The following is a 15,735-nucleotide window of genomic DNA, read 5'->3' as shown; positions in this document are numbered from 1 at the left end:
TCTTACCCTTCAAGACCTCGTAGGGGGCCTGGAGACCGTTATGCTAAGTGAAATAAGTGAGTTCAGGAAAGACAAATATCACCTCTAGAGAAGTTTTGTAAGAGTTTGATTTGAACCCAACTGACGCCATGCCGTTAGCAAGCTCCCAGACGCTCTGGGGACCGAGAGTTTATGCCTTTGGAGCTACGGGGGGGAGGAGGGCAGATCACAGGGAGGCGGGAGAGAGCAAGGGACACCGTAGGTCTGGCACCGTGTGCTCCCCTGAGGGTGGCTACACCTCCGAGGGGTCTGAAAAGAGGATCACTCTGGCATTTCAACAGTATGTCAACCTCGATGCCCAAGAACAGTGGACAAGGCTGGCTTACGGCCAAGATAAGCTTTTTAGTAGCGAAGTTACGGGCCTGGGGCGTGAGGACCCACCACGACCTGCCTGGTTGGGATTCTTGATCAGATCACCCAGTGAGGTTACTGTCACTGAACCTGTCGTATTTGTTAGGGAGCCCGTTTTTCATTCCCACGAATGTGTGCCGTCTACAGGAGGCTCGCTTCAGATTTAGGGACACACGTGAGCTGAAAGTGAAGAGATGGAAAAGATAGCCCATGAAAATGGGGATCAAGAAAGAGCAGCCTGGCCCGTTTGGCTCAGTGGTTAGAGCGTCGGCCCTCGAACTGAGGGGTCGCAGGTTCGATTCCTGTCAAAGGCTTGCACCTGGGTTGCAGGCTCGATCCCTGGCCCTGGTCAAGGCCATGCGGGAGGCAACCGATCGATGTGTCTCTCTCATATCAATGTTTCTCTCTCCCTCTCTCTCTCTCAATCTCTCTCCCCCTTCCACTCTCTCTGAAAAGCAATGGGAAAAGTATCCTCAAGGAAGGAAGGAAGGGAGGGAGGGAGGGAGGGAGGGAGGGAGGGAGGGAGGGAGGGAGGGAGGGAGGGAGGGAGGGAAGGAAGGAAGGAAGGAAGGAAGGAAGGAAGGAAGGAAGGAAGGAAGGAAGGAAGGAAGGAAGGAAGGAAGGACATGGGTAGCTATACTTACACAAAATAGACTTCAAGTCAAAAAGAGTCGCAGAGACCAGGAAGGACGTTCGTTACCTGCCGACGGGGAATCAATTCAGCAGAGAGGGAGCTCAGTTCCTTTTACTGCTCAATTCCATTGTTAGACGGATCCCAGGTTCTCCATCCGCCACCCACCAAAGGGCGTCTCGGTGGCGTCCAGGTTTTGGCAACTATGAGTAAAGCTGCTAAAAACATCCACGTGCAGGTTTTGGGGTGGACACGAGTTTCCTACTCCTTTGGATAAACATCTAGGAGTGCGATTTCTGGGCCCTGCGGTAAGACTGTGTTTAGATTTTTGTTGTTGTTCATCTCTACCCGAGGATATTTTTTCCATTGGTTTTCAGAGAGAGTGGAAAGGAGAGCGAGAGGGAAACATCAATGTGAGAGAGACACAGGGACCGGCTGCCTCCCTCATGCGCCCCGGCCGGGGCCCGGGATCGAACTTACAACGGAGGGTCGCCCCCTTGACTGGGAATCGAACCCGACCCTTTGATCCATGGGCCGACACTCTAACCACTGAGCCGCACAGGCCAGGGCTGTGTTCCGATTTTTAAGAAACTGCTCGACTGTCCTCCAAACTGGCTGCCGCATTTTGAGCTTCCCCAGGACGAGACGACGTTTCCGGCTGTGCCATGTCCCCCCAGCACGTAGAGCTGCAGGTTGTCTGTTATTTTTTCGGGATTTTCGCCACACTAACGGATGTGGGGCAGCACCTCAGGGCTTTAACGTCGACCCTCACGATGTCCGATGGGGGGCGCCCCTCATGCCTTCTGTTGCGACCTGAGTGACCTCTGCGGTGAGGTGTCTGTTCCCACACTTTCCTATTTTTTAGTTGTTTTTGTTTCTTGCTGTGGAATTTAAACAGTTCTCCGCATATTTCGGACTCGAGTCCTTTGTTGAATACCTGTTTTGGAAATAGTTTGCCCAGCTCTGTGGCCTGTCTTTTCCACCTTAAGAGTGTCTTTCACAGAACAGACGCTTTTTATTTTAATAAATTTCAATGGGTGGATGTTCCTTTTCCATGGACTGAGCTTCCAATGTTGGATCTAAAAACTTCCTGGGGGCACTTGGTGTGAGGAGGCATCTCAGTTAGAGAGAAGGGGCCCTGACCCGGGTGCTTGTCTCTATTTGCACAACCTAAGCCTGCGGCATGTTTCCCTGTTTCTCAAACTCTCCCCCACTCCCTGTGGCCCGGACAGGCGCCAGCTCCCAGGCGTTCGCTGTCTCAGCCAGAGGGGCGTTTTCAGGCAGCGTGAGCAACGTGAACTCCGTCCTTGCACACCAGACTGTCTGTTGCCCGGAGGACAGCTTCCCTCTGGCTGTGGCTCAGCACCATCCTTTGGTCAACAATCAGGCCACGGCTAGAGCCAGAGAGGGAAGGATGGAAGAGACAGAGACCCTGAGGAGGGCAGCAGGTTCCTGGGGAGCCACCCTGGTGGGTGGATGAGACAAGCCTGGGCTGGGCTGGGCTGCAGACTGTGACCGGGACAATCTGTGCCCACACCGCAGGCTGCTTGGGGCAGGGAGAGGTGCCAGCAGTGCTGGGGACCCTAGAAGGCTCAGGGGAGAGCCCCGGCCCCATGGGAGGCAAAGCGTGTGACAGCCAGGTTCTCACACTGTCCCCTGGGTCCTGGACGCCCGCCTCGCCCCACACCTACAAACCCCTGTGAGGGGACTTCGGCCGCATCTGGACTCCCCCAGGCCCCTTGACACAGAAACCACCCAGAAGAAAAGGGAACTTAGGAAGTAGGCCCTGCCACCGCTTTCAATACCGTTCTTAGTCTTTGCAGCCTGTGGGGGGCGAGGGGAGTTCACACCTCAGGGGCCCAGCTACCAGCTCCTAAGACATGGGACTGTGGGCACAGGGCACAGCCACAAAGAGCCACATGCGTCTGGGGCAAGAGCGGGCAGGCCAGGGGCACCGCCTCTATGGCCCCCACCCTTGGTGAGTGGGGTCCCTACAGAACAGGGCAGAGGGACCGCAGTGGGGGCAGTGGGACCGACCACAAGATGTGAGGGGAGACTAGGCCCTCAGGGGCCCCACAGAGTGACAGGAGCAGCTGAGACAGCACAGGGATGCAGAGGGTCTCAGGCCACGGCCCATCCGAGCACAGGAACCAAGAAGCAACCCATGTACAGGGTAGGTCTGGCCGACAGAGCGGGACGCATGGGAGGTCAGAGGTAGACAGGGGTGGGCTGGGCTGTCAGCCAGGCCTTAGAGAAACCTGAGGAACTGGAGGGCAGGAGCCCAGGGCTGAGTGTGGCCAGTGTGCAGGGGACACAGTGCAGGGCTGGAGCCGGCCATTGCTCCAGGGTGGACAATGGGTCCGAGGTAAAGACACAGGGAGGTGGGGGGCCTGTCACAGGGGAGGAAGAGGGCTCCCAGATGGCCTAAGAGAGCTGGCCCAGGAGCTCCAGGGGAACAAGCAGAGCTATGCAGGTGAGCAGGGGCCAGGTGGGAGGGCAGGAAGGCAGGGAGATGGCCCAGGAGCCCCGGGAGAGTTAGCAGAGCTATGCAGGTGGGCAGGGAGCAGTTGAGAAGGCAGGGAGCTGGCCCAGGAGCCTGGTGGAGCTAGCAGAGCTATACAGGTAAGTAGGGGGCAGGTGGGAGAGCAGGAAGGCAGGGAGCTGGCCCAGGAGCTCCAGGGGAACAAGCAGAGCTATGCAGGTGAGCAAGGGCCAGGTGGGAGGTAAGGAAGGCAGGGAGCTGACCAGGTGATCAGGGGGAGCTGGCAGAGCTATGTAGGGGGGCAGGGAGCAAGTGGGAGAGCAGGAAGGCAGGGAGCTGGCCCAGGAGCCTGGTGGAGCTAGCAGAGCTATACAGGTAAGCAGGGGCAGGGGGGAGAGCAGGAAGGCAGGGAGCTGGCCCAGGAGCCCAGGGGGAGCTAGCAGAGCTATACAGGTGAAGAGGGGCAGGTAGGAGGGCAGGGAGCTGGCTAGGAGCTCAGGGGGAGCTGGTAGAGCTACGCAGGTGAATAGGGGGCAGATGGGAAGGCAAGAAGGCAGGGAGCTGGCCCAGGAGCTCTGGAGGAGCTAGCAGAGCTATGCAGGTAAGCAGGGGGCAAGTGGGAGGGCAGGGAGGCAGGGAGCTGGCCCAGGAGCTCCAGGGGAGATAGCAAAACTATGCAGTGAGCAGGGGGCTGGTAGGAGGGCAGGGAGCTGACCAGGCGATCAGGGGGAGATGGCAGAGCTATGCAGGTGAGGTGAGCAAGAAGCAGTTGGGAGGGAGGGAGCTGGCCCAAGAGCCCCGGGAGAGCTAGCAGAGCTATACAGGTTGGCAGGGAGCTGATAGGAGAGCAGGAAGGCAGGGAGCTGGCCCAGGGAGCTCCAGGGGAGAAGCTATACAGTGAGCAGGGGGCTGGTAGGAGGGCAGGGAGCTGACCAGGCGATCAGGGGGAGCTGGCAGAGCTATGCAGGTGAGCAGGGAGCAGGTGGGAGAGCAGGAGGGCAGTGAGCTGGCCCAGGGGCCTGGTGGAGCTAGCATAGCTATACAGATGGGCAGGGAGCTGATAGGAGAGTAGGAAGGCAGGGAGCTGGCCCAGGAGCCCTGGGGGAGCTGGCAGAGCTATGCAGGTAAGCAGGGGGCAGGTAGGAGGGCAGGGAGCTGGCTAGGAGCTCAGGGAGAGCTGGTAGAGCTACGCAGGTGAACAGGGGGCAGATGGGAAGGCAAGAAGGCAGGGAGCTGGCCCAGGAGCTCTGGAGGAGCTAGCAGAGCTATGCAGGTGGGCAGGGAGCAGGTGGGAGGTAAGGAAGGCAGGGAGCTGGCCCAGAAGCTCTGGAGGAGCTAGCAGAGCTATGCAGGTAAGCAGGGGGCAAGTGGGAGGGCAGGGAGGCAGGGAGCTGGCCCAGGAGCTCCAGGGGAGATAGCAAAACTATGCAGTGAGCAGGGGGCTGGTAGGAGGGCAGGGAGCTGACCAGGCGATCAGGGGGAGATGGCAGAGCTATGCAGGTGAGGTGAGCAAGAAGCAGTTGGGAGGGAGGGAGCTGGCCCAGGAGCTCCAGGGGAGATAGCAAAACTATGCAGTGAGCAGGGGGCTGGTAGGAGAGCAGGGAGCTGACCAGGCGATCAGGGGGAGATGGCAGAGCTATGCAGGTGAGGTGAGCAAGAAGCAGTTGGGAGGGAGGGAAGGGAGGGAGCTGGCCCAAGAGCCCCGGGAGAGCTAGCAGAGCTATACAGGTTGGCAGGGAGCTGATAGGAGAGCAGGAAGGCAAGGAGCTGGCCCAGGAGCTCTGGAGGAGCTAGCAGAGCTATACAGTGAGCAGGGGGCTGGTAGGGGGGCAGGAAGTCAGGGAGCTGACCAGGAGATCAGGGGGAGCTGGCAGAGCTATGCAGGTGAGCAGGGAGCAGGTGGGAGGTAAGGAAGGCAGGGAGCTGGCCCAGGGAGCTCCAGGGGAGAAGCTATGCAGTGAGCAGGGGGCTGGTAGGAGGGCAGGGAGCTGACCAGGAGATCAGGGGGAGCTGGCAGAGCTATGCAGGTGAGCAGGGAGCAGGTGGGAGAGCAGGAGGGCAGGGAGCTGGCCCAGGGGCCTGGTGGAGCTAGCATAGCTATACAGATGGGCAGGGAGCTGATAGGAGAGTAGGAAGGCAGGGAGCTGGCCCAGGAGCCCTGGGGGAGCTGGCAGAGCTATGCAGGTAAGCAGGGGACAAGTAGGAGGGCAGGGAGCTGGCTAGGAGCTCAGGGAGAGCTGGTAGAGCTACGCAGGTGAACAGGGGGCAGATGGGAAGGCAAGAAGGCAGGGAGCTGGCCCAGGAGCTCTGGAGGAGCTAGCAGAGCTATGCAGGTAAGCAGGGGGCAAGTGGGAGGGCAGGGAGGCAGGGAGCTGGCCCAGGAGTTCCAGGGGAGCTAGCAAAGCTATGCAGTGAGCAGGGGACTGGTAGGAGGGCCAGGGGATCAGGGGGAGCTGGCAGAGCTATGCAGGTGGGCAGGGAGCAGGTGGGAGAGCAGGAAGGCAGGGAGCTGGCCCAGGAGCTCCAGGGGAGCTAGCAGAACTATACAGGTGAGCAAGAGGCAGTTGGGAGGGTGGGAAGGCAGGGAGTTGGCCCAAGAGCCCCGGGAGAGCTAGCAGTGCTATACAGGTGAGGAGGGGGCAGGTAGGAGGGCAAGGAGCTGGCTAGGAGCTCAGGGGGAGCTGGTAGAGCTACGCAGGTGAACAGGGGGCAGATGGGAAGGCAAGAAGGCAGGGAGCTGGCCCAGGAGCTTTGGCAGAGCTAGCAGAGCTATTCAGGTGGGCAGGGAGCAGGTGGGAGGTAAGGAAGGCAGGGAGCTGGCCCAGGAGCTCTGGAGGAGCTAGCAGAGCTATGCAGGTAAGCAGGGGGCAAGTGGGAGGGCAGGGAGGCAGGGAGCTGGCCCAGGAGCTCCAGGGGAGATAGCAAAACTATGCAGTGAGCAGGGGGCTGGTAGGAGGGCAGGGAGCTGACCAGACGATCAGGGGGAGCTGGCAGAGTTATTCAGGAGGGCGGGGAGCAGGTGGGAGAGCAGGAGGGCAGGGAGCTGGCCCAGGAGCTCCAGGGGAGCTAGCATAGCTATGCAGGTGAGCAAGAGGCAGTTGGGAGGGTGGGAAGGCAGGGAGCTGGCCCAAGAGCCCCAGGAGAGTTAACAGAGCTATGCAGGTGGGCAGGGAGCTGATAGGAGAGCAGGAAGGCAGGGAGCTGGCCCAGGAGCTCTGGAGGAACTAGCATAGCTCACTGCATAGCTTTGCTATCTCCCCTGGAGCTCCTGGGTCAACTCCCTGTCTTTCTGCCTTCCCACCTGCCCCCTGCACAACTTCATAGCTCTGCTTGTTTCCCTGGGGCTCCTGGGCAGCTCCCTGGGACCTGGGCAAGCTAGACCAGGAGCCTGGTGGAGCTAGCATAGCTATTCAGGTAAGCAAGGGGCAGGTGAGAGGGCAGGATGACAGGGAGCTGGCGCTGGAACCCTGGGGGAGCTAGCAGAGCTATGCAGGTGAGGAGGGGGCAGGTAGGAGGGCAGGGAGCTGGCCAGGTGCTCAGGAGGAACTGGCAGAGCTCTGAAGGTGTGCAGAGGGCAGTTTGGAGGGCAGGAAGACAGGGATCTGGCCCAGGACCTCTGGAGGCACTGGCAGAGCTATGCAAGTGAGCAGGGGGCAGGTGGGAAGGCAGGAAGGCAGGGATTTGGCCCAGGATTCCCAGGGAGCAGGCAGAGCTGTGCAGGCGAGCAGAGGGCTGATAGGAAGGCAGGGAGCTGGCCCAGGGGCTCTAACGGAGCTGGCAGAGCTACGCAGGTGATAAAGGGGCAAGTGGGAGAGCAGCAGGCAGGAAGCTGTCCCAGGAGCTTGGGGAACAAAGGGGCTGGGGTGAGTAGGTAAGTGGAGAGGGATCATGGTGCAGGAGTAGAGGGCATAGTTGGCCAGGGGCTCCAGTGAAAAGGGTTGGGTGTGCAGGTCGGTGGAAGACATAGCAGCCCTGGGCTGAGCCTGAGGACCTGAGTGCAGGAAGCAGGGCATCTGGCAGATGCAGGGCCAGAAGTTCTGCAGGAGCTCAGGGCAGGGGTCCAGCTGGCGGTGCCGAGGCCCCAGGGCAGGGAAGGCTGGGCCTGAGCTGGCAGAACTGGGCTTCGGGTGAGCAAAGGGAAGAGGCTGGATAATCAGGAGGCCTGAGCTCCCCTGAGGGTCTAGGAAGAAGGACAGTGGGAGGGGGGCAGAGAAGGCTTATGGGGAGCAGCTGGGAGGAGGTGGGCCTGCAGGGCACTGGGAGGGTGAGCAGCCACCGGGCTGGGAGCTCCAAGCAGCAGGCAGAGCTTGTACAGCTGAGCTGGGAGGGCAAGAGGGGCGTAGGGCAGCCCCAGGAACTCAGGGGACAGGGCAGGGCCTGAGCTAAGGGAAGCTCAGGACGAGGTTGGAGCTGAGCAGGGAGCGAGCAAAGACAGCTAAGGGCTGGGCCGGGTGAGCCTCCTGTGCAGGAGAGAGCAAGCCGCCGAGGGGTCAGGTGGGCCCTGTGCACAGCAAGCAGGGCTGGGGAGGGGACCCTGAGCAGGAAAGGCTCTGGGGAGAAGAGGCAGGGGGACCCCTGAGGAGACCAGATGGGCCGCAGTTCTTGGACCCAGAGGCACCAGTCCTGTTTCAGGGACCTGTGGGGATGTGGGACAGGAGCGGTGGGCATGCCAAAGCAGGGTGGGGTTGCACAGGGCCATGGACCCCATGGAGGGCAAGCTGGAGGGCCCACTCAGGGCCTGAGCCAGCCTGGGATGGGGGTGGAAAGAGAGCAGCAAGGCAGAGCCCTGGGGCTGAGCTGATGGGACCAGAATCAGCGGACAGACTTGGCCAGGAGGTGGGTGCGCCCTGGCCACGCTGGCATCCAGGGCACTGATACCATGCAGAAGGATTCCAAGGCCAGTGCCAGGCTCCTGGCCATGCTGAGGAGTGGGCTGGGCCCAGGAAGGATCAGGCAGAAAGGTTCTGGACTGAGCAAAGCTAGGAGGCCGAGGGCCCTGCGCTAGGTGGGAAGGGGCATGCGTGAGCTCAGGAAGCCGCAAGGACCCGGAGACATGGCTGGGTCCAGAGGCCGAGATTTAGTGGCCTGGGCAGGGGAGCCACAGGGATGAGGGGAGGGGTTCTAGGGCAGGGATAGGGTCCTGGGTGGGGATGGGGACCAGGGCGGGTGCCAGGGCTACAGAGCTGACCCAGAAGGGCAGAGGGCAAGCATGGGAAGGGGGGGCTCCAGGCTGCAGGGTGGGGGCAGAGCATGGGCAGGGGGTGGCAGAGACCCACTGCACCTAAGGAAGGGACCCCTCACCCAGAAAAGGGCCAGGCAAGGCAACAGGACAGTGGGCTCAGGGGACCTCAGGCAGAAGCAAGAGCCACCAGTCAAGGCTCGGAAGGCTCAACGAGGGCTGAGGGGCTCTAATCCAGGCAGTCATCCCGCCCTGGCGGAGCTGAGTCCAGCAGCTGCAAAGGTGTGAGGCCCTGGGTGGCAGAGAGCTGCCTGGGCAGCTGGTCTGTAGCTTCTAGAAGCACATCAGGCACGAGCAGTGGGCTCAACGCTGTCCTGGGCCTGGGCACTAGATGCCCTGCCCAGACCTTGGCAGGGGCGAGACCCTGGCAGTCACGTGGCCTCCTCTCTTGCAGCTTCCACCACAGGCCCGACAGTCTTCCCGCTGTCCACCAGCCTTGGAGACACGTCTGGCTCCAAGGTGTCCCTGGCCTGCCTAGTCTCTGGCTACTTCCCTGAGCCAGTGACCGTGTCCTGGAACTCCGGCTCCCTGACCAGCGGTGTACACACCTTCCCGTCCGTCCTGCAGTCCTCGGGGCTCTACTCTATGAGCAGCATGGTGACAGTGCCCACCAGCAGCTCGTCCAGCCAATCCTTCACCTGCAACGTACACCACCCGCCCAGCAACACCAAAGTGAACAAGCTTGGTGAGAGCACAACCACAGAGAGGTGTCCACTAGGAGACAGGCCCAGGCAGCCTCCTGCCTGCACAGACCACAGAGCATGGATGGCTACCCTAGCCCAGTGTGGTGGGGGGAAGCGAGGACTGTCTCCCCAACCTGAAGGCCTCCCAAGCTCAGGGAAGGGTCTTCTGGGCTTTTCCACCAGACTCAGGATGGGCACAGTTCAAACCTACCAAACCCCAGCCCTGAGCCCACCCCCAGGGCCATGCCCTCCCAGGCCCCAGTAACCCTCTGTCTGTCCTCTCTGCAGTGTCCGTAGAAGAGTGTAAGAAGCCTGTCACATGCCCAGGTGAGTAGACCACCCCAAGGAGGAAGCCTGACCCCCAGGCATGGCCCAGGGGGGAACACATGTCCAGGGGAGGCCTGCCTCAGTGCTGACCCCTGGCCACTGTGTCTCCCACACCAGCTTGTCCAACCCTGGGAGGGCCCTCGGTCTTCATCTTTCCCCCGAAACCCAAGGACACCCTCATGATCGGCCGGACTCCCGAGGTCACGTGTATTGTGGTGGACGTGGCCCCGGAGGACCTCAACGTTGACATCACCTGGTACGTGGACGGCGCAGAGAAGAAGTCAGTGTCCGAGAAGGCCCAGGAGCAGCAGTTCAACGGCACCTACCGCGTGGTCAGCACCTACCCCATTCTGCACCAGGACTGGCTGAATGGCAAGACGTTTAAGTGCAAAGTCAACAACAAGGCCATCCCAGCCCCCATCGAGAGGACCATCTCCAAGGCCAAAGGTGGGGCGGCGCATAGGCCAAGGACGGGTCCAGGGGGAGGCCAGCCTTGACCCGGGAGTGACCTTCTGTGCTGATCCCTTCCCACCTCCCACAGGGCAAGTCCAGCCCCCACAGGTGTACACGCTGGCCCCACACGCAGAAGAGCTCGCATCGAAGGACAAGGTCAGTGTGACCTGCCTGGTCAAAGGCTTCTACCCGGCGGACATCAGCGTGGAGTGGCAGAGCAACGGGCAGCCAGAGCCGGAGGGCAAGTACATCTCGACGCCGCCGCAGCCGGACGTGGACGGGTCCTACTTCCTGTACAGCAAGCTCACCGTGGAGAAGAGCCGGTGGCAGGAGGGAAACACGTTCACCTGCGAGGTGATGCACGAGGGCCTCCACAACCGCTACGCCCAGAAGTCCATCTCCCGAAACCCGGGTAAATGAGCAGCGCACCCGGCGCCCGGCAGCCCACCCCATGTACATACCCTTGGGCACCCAGCATTAAATAAAGCACCCAGCTCTGCCCTGGGACCCTGCGACACTGTCATGGTTCTTTCTGAGGCCGAGCTCAGGCCAGGCTCTGAGGCTGGTTGGCACCATGAAGGAGAAAGGGTGGGACCCACTCTGGCAGGACCCTGAGCCTGTCGGTCTGCAGGCGCCCAGGATGGGGGACAGGGCTTCCCAGCAGAGGCCACTCATCCACCCACCCCAGCCAGAGACTCTGAGCTGGACGTGTGGACAGGGGCCAAGAAAAGCCCCTCCAATGCCCCTCAGGGATATGAGGGCCCAGTTTGTCCCGCCTCTGGATGGCTGTGGGACTGTGCCATCCTTGTCTCCAGGGTTCCCTATCCACTGGGTCTCTCTAGGGCTCCGTGAGGTGGCTCTGTGCCCACACAGGGGTCACAGCTGGCCAGTGGTGTGGGGACAGACCCTTCTTGCCCTAGAGAATAAGCCTCCCACCCTCCCTCAGGCAAGGGGGCTCTGCACAGTCTTGTCCTGCCTGGGGCTGGGCCTGTCCACTCATGAGAACACTTATCCTATTGCCCAAAGGGGCAGAGTCAGGCAGCCCGGGGATCGGGACTGTCCAGATGCCCACATGGACACTGAGCCCAGACCAGACCCATTGAACAAATCACTCCCACTGACTGGCGCCAGCTCATGTGGCCACCTTCACACACACACATACATTTGCACACACATGCACGCACATGCACACACACATGCACAAACGTACACACATGCACATGCAGACAGGCCTTACACTGTGGGGCATCCCACAAGGCACCCTGCCCAAGCCCAGACCAGAGGACAGAGCAGGTCCTGGGAACCCCACCATGGACACCAGCCTGGCCCCACCCCCTCCAATGCTCCAGGGGTCACTCAGCAGTTCATCCACACACTGACCAGCTCAGACACCCCCCACCCCTCCCCAGGGCACCTACACACTCCCCGACATGCAGAAGTCCTCCCCACCGCACCCAGACCAACCTCGGACTTGTCCCAGCACTCCCAACTCTGGCCTGGCCCTTCCCCAGGCAGGGGCCCCTCCTGCCCTCTGACCCCCAGGGAGAAGAGGCAGGTGGACTGGTGGGCTACAGAGCAGGCTGGACTGTGGAGTCAACCCACCTGTCCCCACAGGGCCCGGTGCAGGTAGCAGAAAGGAGATGGGGCAGCCCCCAGGCCAGGCTGAGGCCCGGAGCTGAGGTGGACAGGGAGCTGAGTGCCACTCGCCCAGCCTGGCAGGGCCCCCCGCCCTGTCAGAGAGGGAACCCCCAGGCCCCACCCGCCAGCCACGGCCACCAGCACTGACCACCCCCTCCCTGTCCAGAGCTACTCTTGGATGAGAGCTGTTCGGAGGCCCAGGCGGGGGAGCTGGACGGGCTGTGGACCACCATCTCCATCTTCATCACCCTCTTCTTGCTCAGCGTGTGCTACAGTGCCACCGTCACGCTCTTCAAGGTGGGCCCGTCCCCACGTGTCCCCACGTGTCCCCACGCCGTCCCCACCCTGTCCCCACGCTGTCCCCACGTGTCCCCATGTGTCCCCACGCTGTCCCCATGTGTCCCCACGCTGTCCCCACGCTGTCCCCACGCTGTCCCCATGTGTCCCCATGCTGTCCCCACGCTGTCCCCATGTGTCCCCACGCTGTCCCCATGTGTCCCCACGCTGTCCCCACGTGTCCCCATGTGTCCCCACGCTGTCCCCACGCTGTCCCCACGCTGTCCCCATGTGTCCCCACGCTGTCCCCACGCTGTCCCCATGTGTCCCCACGCTGTCCCCATGTGTCCCCACGCCGTCCCCACGCTGTCCCCACGCTGTCCCCACACTGTCCCCACGTGTCCCCGCCCTGTCCCCGTGCTGTCCCCACGCCATCCCCACGCCGTCCCCATGCCGTCCCCACACTGTCCCCACCCTGTCTCCATGCCGTCCCCACGCTGTCCCCACGCCGTCCCCACGCCGTCCCCATGCTGTCCCCATGTGTCCCCATGCTGTCCCCATGTGTCCCCACGCTGTCCCCACGCCGTCCCCACGCTGTCCCCACGCCGTCCCCACGTGTCCCCATGTGTCCCCACGCTGTCCCCATGTGTCCCCACGCTGTCCCCACGCTGTCCCCATGTGTCCCCACGCTGTCCCCATGTGTCCCCACGCTGTCCCCATGTGTCCCCATGCTGTCCCCACGCTGTCCCCATGTGTCCCCACGCCGTCCCCACGCCGTCCCCACGCTGTCCCCACGCCGTCCCCACGCTGTCCCCACGCTGTCCCCAAGCCGTCCCCACGCTGTCCCCACGCTGTCCCCACGCTGTCCCCACACTGTCCCCACGTGTCCCCGCCCTGTCCCCGTGCTGTCCCCACGCCATCCCCACGCCGTCCCCATGCCGTCCCCACACTGTCCCCACCCTGTCTCCATGCCGTCCCCACGCCGTCCCCACGCCGTCCCCACGCCGTCCCCACGCCGTCCCCACGCTGTCCCCATGTGTCCCCATGCTGTCCCCATGTGTCCCCACGCCGTCCCCACGCCATCCCCATGTGTCCCCACGCTGTCCCCACGCTGTCCCCATGTGTCCCCACGCTGTCCCCACGCCGTCCCCACGCCATCCCCACGCCGTCCCCACGCTGTCCCCACGCTGTCCCCATGTGTGCCCACGCTGTCCCCATGCTATCTCCACGCTGTCCCCACCATGTCATGCCGTCCCCATGCCTCACCCCCGATACTCCCCTGGCCCTGAGAAGCTGACATGGGTCCTGGGCACTCGTCCCTGCAGGTGAAGTGGATCTTCTCCTCGGTGGTGGACCTGAAGAGGACCATTGTCCCTGACTACAGGAACATGATTGGACAGGGGGCTTAGCACCATCCCTCCCGGGCGGGCGTCCAGGGCTACCCCAGGACCCACCCAGGGCCCAGGGCGGCTGGTTCACGCGGCTCCACTCGTTGCCCACGCCTGCTCTTCCGCCCTCTGACCTCGCTGCCCTCCGACCGCTCCACCCTCCGGCCTCCCGGCCATCACAGGCTGCCTCCCGCACCAAGACCCACCGCCTTGAAGAACCGAGACGGCGGCAGGTTCTGCCCCCAGCCTGAGCCGACGGACACGCGCCAGCCTCTCCAGGGGAGCCACCAAGACACCACTGAGGGCAGTGTGGACACCAAGGGCGTGAGGGCAGTGTGTCCCCTCCCCAGGACGTCCCTGCCCGGGGCCGGTGTGCGAGTCCATCCTGAGGGAGGGGGAGGCCCTTTTCTCCCAGTGTCCGTCAGGTGGGAACAGGGTGCAGGGTTCCTGGGAGGGTCCTGAGCCCCCCACATGGGATGGGCCCTTATGGCCACTCAGGTTACCTCCAGCAGAGCGCACCCTTGGAGAAGGGTCTGGGCTGGGGCTGCTGCAGGGGCCCGGGGGGTGCAGGGCAGCACCACCCAGGAAAAGGTAGGCGTCTGCCCTCGAGCCTCCTGGGGAGTGGCCTGGCGGCCAGGTCCCCAGCAGGCGGATCAGTCTCGGTGAACAGAGGAGGCACGGCACGTGGGGAACACCAGGAGAGAAGGGGAGCCGAGCGAAGGGCCTGAGTTCCGCCCCTTCGCCCCTTCTCAGGGTCTCCCCTATCTGGTGGGGGGGCTGGAAGCCAAGAGGACTGAAGGGAGAGTGCCGCCTGCCTTGGCGACCCACAGGGCAGACAGATGTCCCCATATCCAGGGAGCACCAAGTGGGCGAGTCCAGACGGGAAGGAGGCAGATGACCCCGTGACTGCAGGGGATGCGCGGAGAGACCCCGCAAAGGAAACGCCACCTCGTAGCTTGGGTTGCTTTTTGTTTTCTTTTTAATTTTCTGGAGCCCATTAATTTTCTTTACTGTTTTTGTGTGGTTTTTTTTTAATGAAATAAAACATCCTTCAACATTCCATGGCTCCTGGGAGTCTTCCTGTGCCGGCGCACCTCGCGAAACCCACAGCCCGGCTCCGTCGGAGCCAGGGCCCCCCTTCTCCCGGCGCCACAACCTGCAGCCCCCGTCTCCTCCTGCCCTCCACTCCGCAGCCGGGGCTCCCGCGGGTGAGGAAGGCAGCCCAGAAACAAGGGGGTGCAGGGGGCAGGCCTGGCTGTGCCGGTGGGGGCCTGGCGGCAGCACAGACACGTGGCTGGAACTGCGCACGTACGCTCTCCGAGGCCCGGGGCTGTAGGTCCCCGAGCGGGTGTCGCAGGACCGGTCCCTCTGAGGCCTCTCTCCTGGGCAGGTGGACAGCCATCTTCTCCCTGTGACCTCCCGTGACCATCCTTCTGTGTGTCTGTGTCCTGATCGCCTCTTTTTCTTAATATATTTTTTTAATGATTTTAGAGAGAGAGGAAGGGAGAGGGAGAGAGAGATACAAACATCAATGAGAGAGAAACATCGATTGGCTGGACCACAGACAGGACTCGGGGGCGGGGTGGCCAGCAGGCATCCACGAGCTCATCCTGCCCACAGGCACCCGGTCTCCATGACTCCAGGGCTCCAGGTGACAGTACTGGGGGTCACTCACCCCCTCTGTCTCCTGCACCCAGCCCAGCCACCCTCTCTCTCTGTCCCCAGGCCCTGCCCCTCACTTCCATCACCTGGACCAAGGCATCCAACTCCAGCCAGTCCACCCTTGGGTTGTCCCCACCACCCTGAACAGCAGACCCTGGCTCAGACTATAGCCTTAGCCCTCAGGGCACGAGCACCCTCAGAAACTGCCCCAGGTTCTGCCCACCAGCCCCATGATTCTCACCCTACCCATGGCCTCCCAGAAACACTGCACCGCAGGGCACCCCACCTCTCCCAGTGTCTGCCTGTCCTTGAGCCCCGTAGCTTTGCCGGCCTGAGCTCTGAAGCCCCTCCCACTGCCTCCTGACCACCTGTACCCCCAACCCTGAGCACCAGCTCTGACACCCACACATTTATCTGTGCCTTACACACTCATGAACACACACAGGTGCTTGCACACACACATACATAGGCCCTCACACACACACACAGGTAGACACACACACAGGTCCTCACACACACACACACACACAGGTAGACACACACACAGGTAGACACACACACAGGTC

The 15,735-nt window shown here is 62.3% G+C and overlaps 2 gene segments (V, D, J or C); both read left to right on the top strand.

The window, feature by feature from the left end:
- LOC308546874 (immunoglobulin gamma-1 heavy chain-like) overlaps positions 1–10,718 on the top strand; it is a 540,757-nt gene extending 530,039 nt beyond the window's left edge. The window contains exons 4-7 of the C gene segment in view: positions 9,137–9,427; positions 9,714–9,752; positions 9,870–10,199; positions 10,294–10,718.
- The window catches only part of LOC308547045 (Ig alpha-1 chain C region-like), a 229,176-nt gene that overhangs the window by 190,608 nt on the left and 22,833 nt on the right, over positions 1–15,735 (top strand).

Source organism: Miniopterus schreibersii (genome assembly GCF_964146895.1).
Source record: "Miniopterus schreibersii genome assembly, chromosome: 1".
Classification (NCBI taxonomy): Eukaryota; Metazoa; Chordata; class Mammalia; order Chiroptera; family Miniopteridae; genus Miniopterus; species Miniopterus schreibersii.
This window is presented reverse-complemented; position numbering and strand designations above follow the sequence as displayed.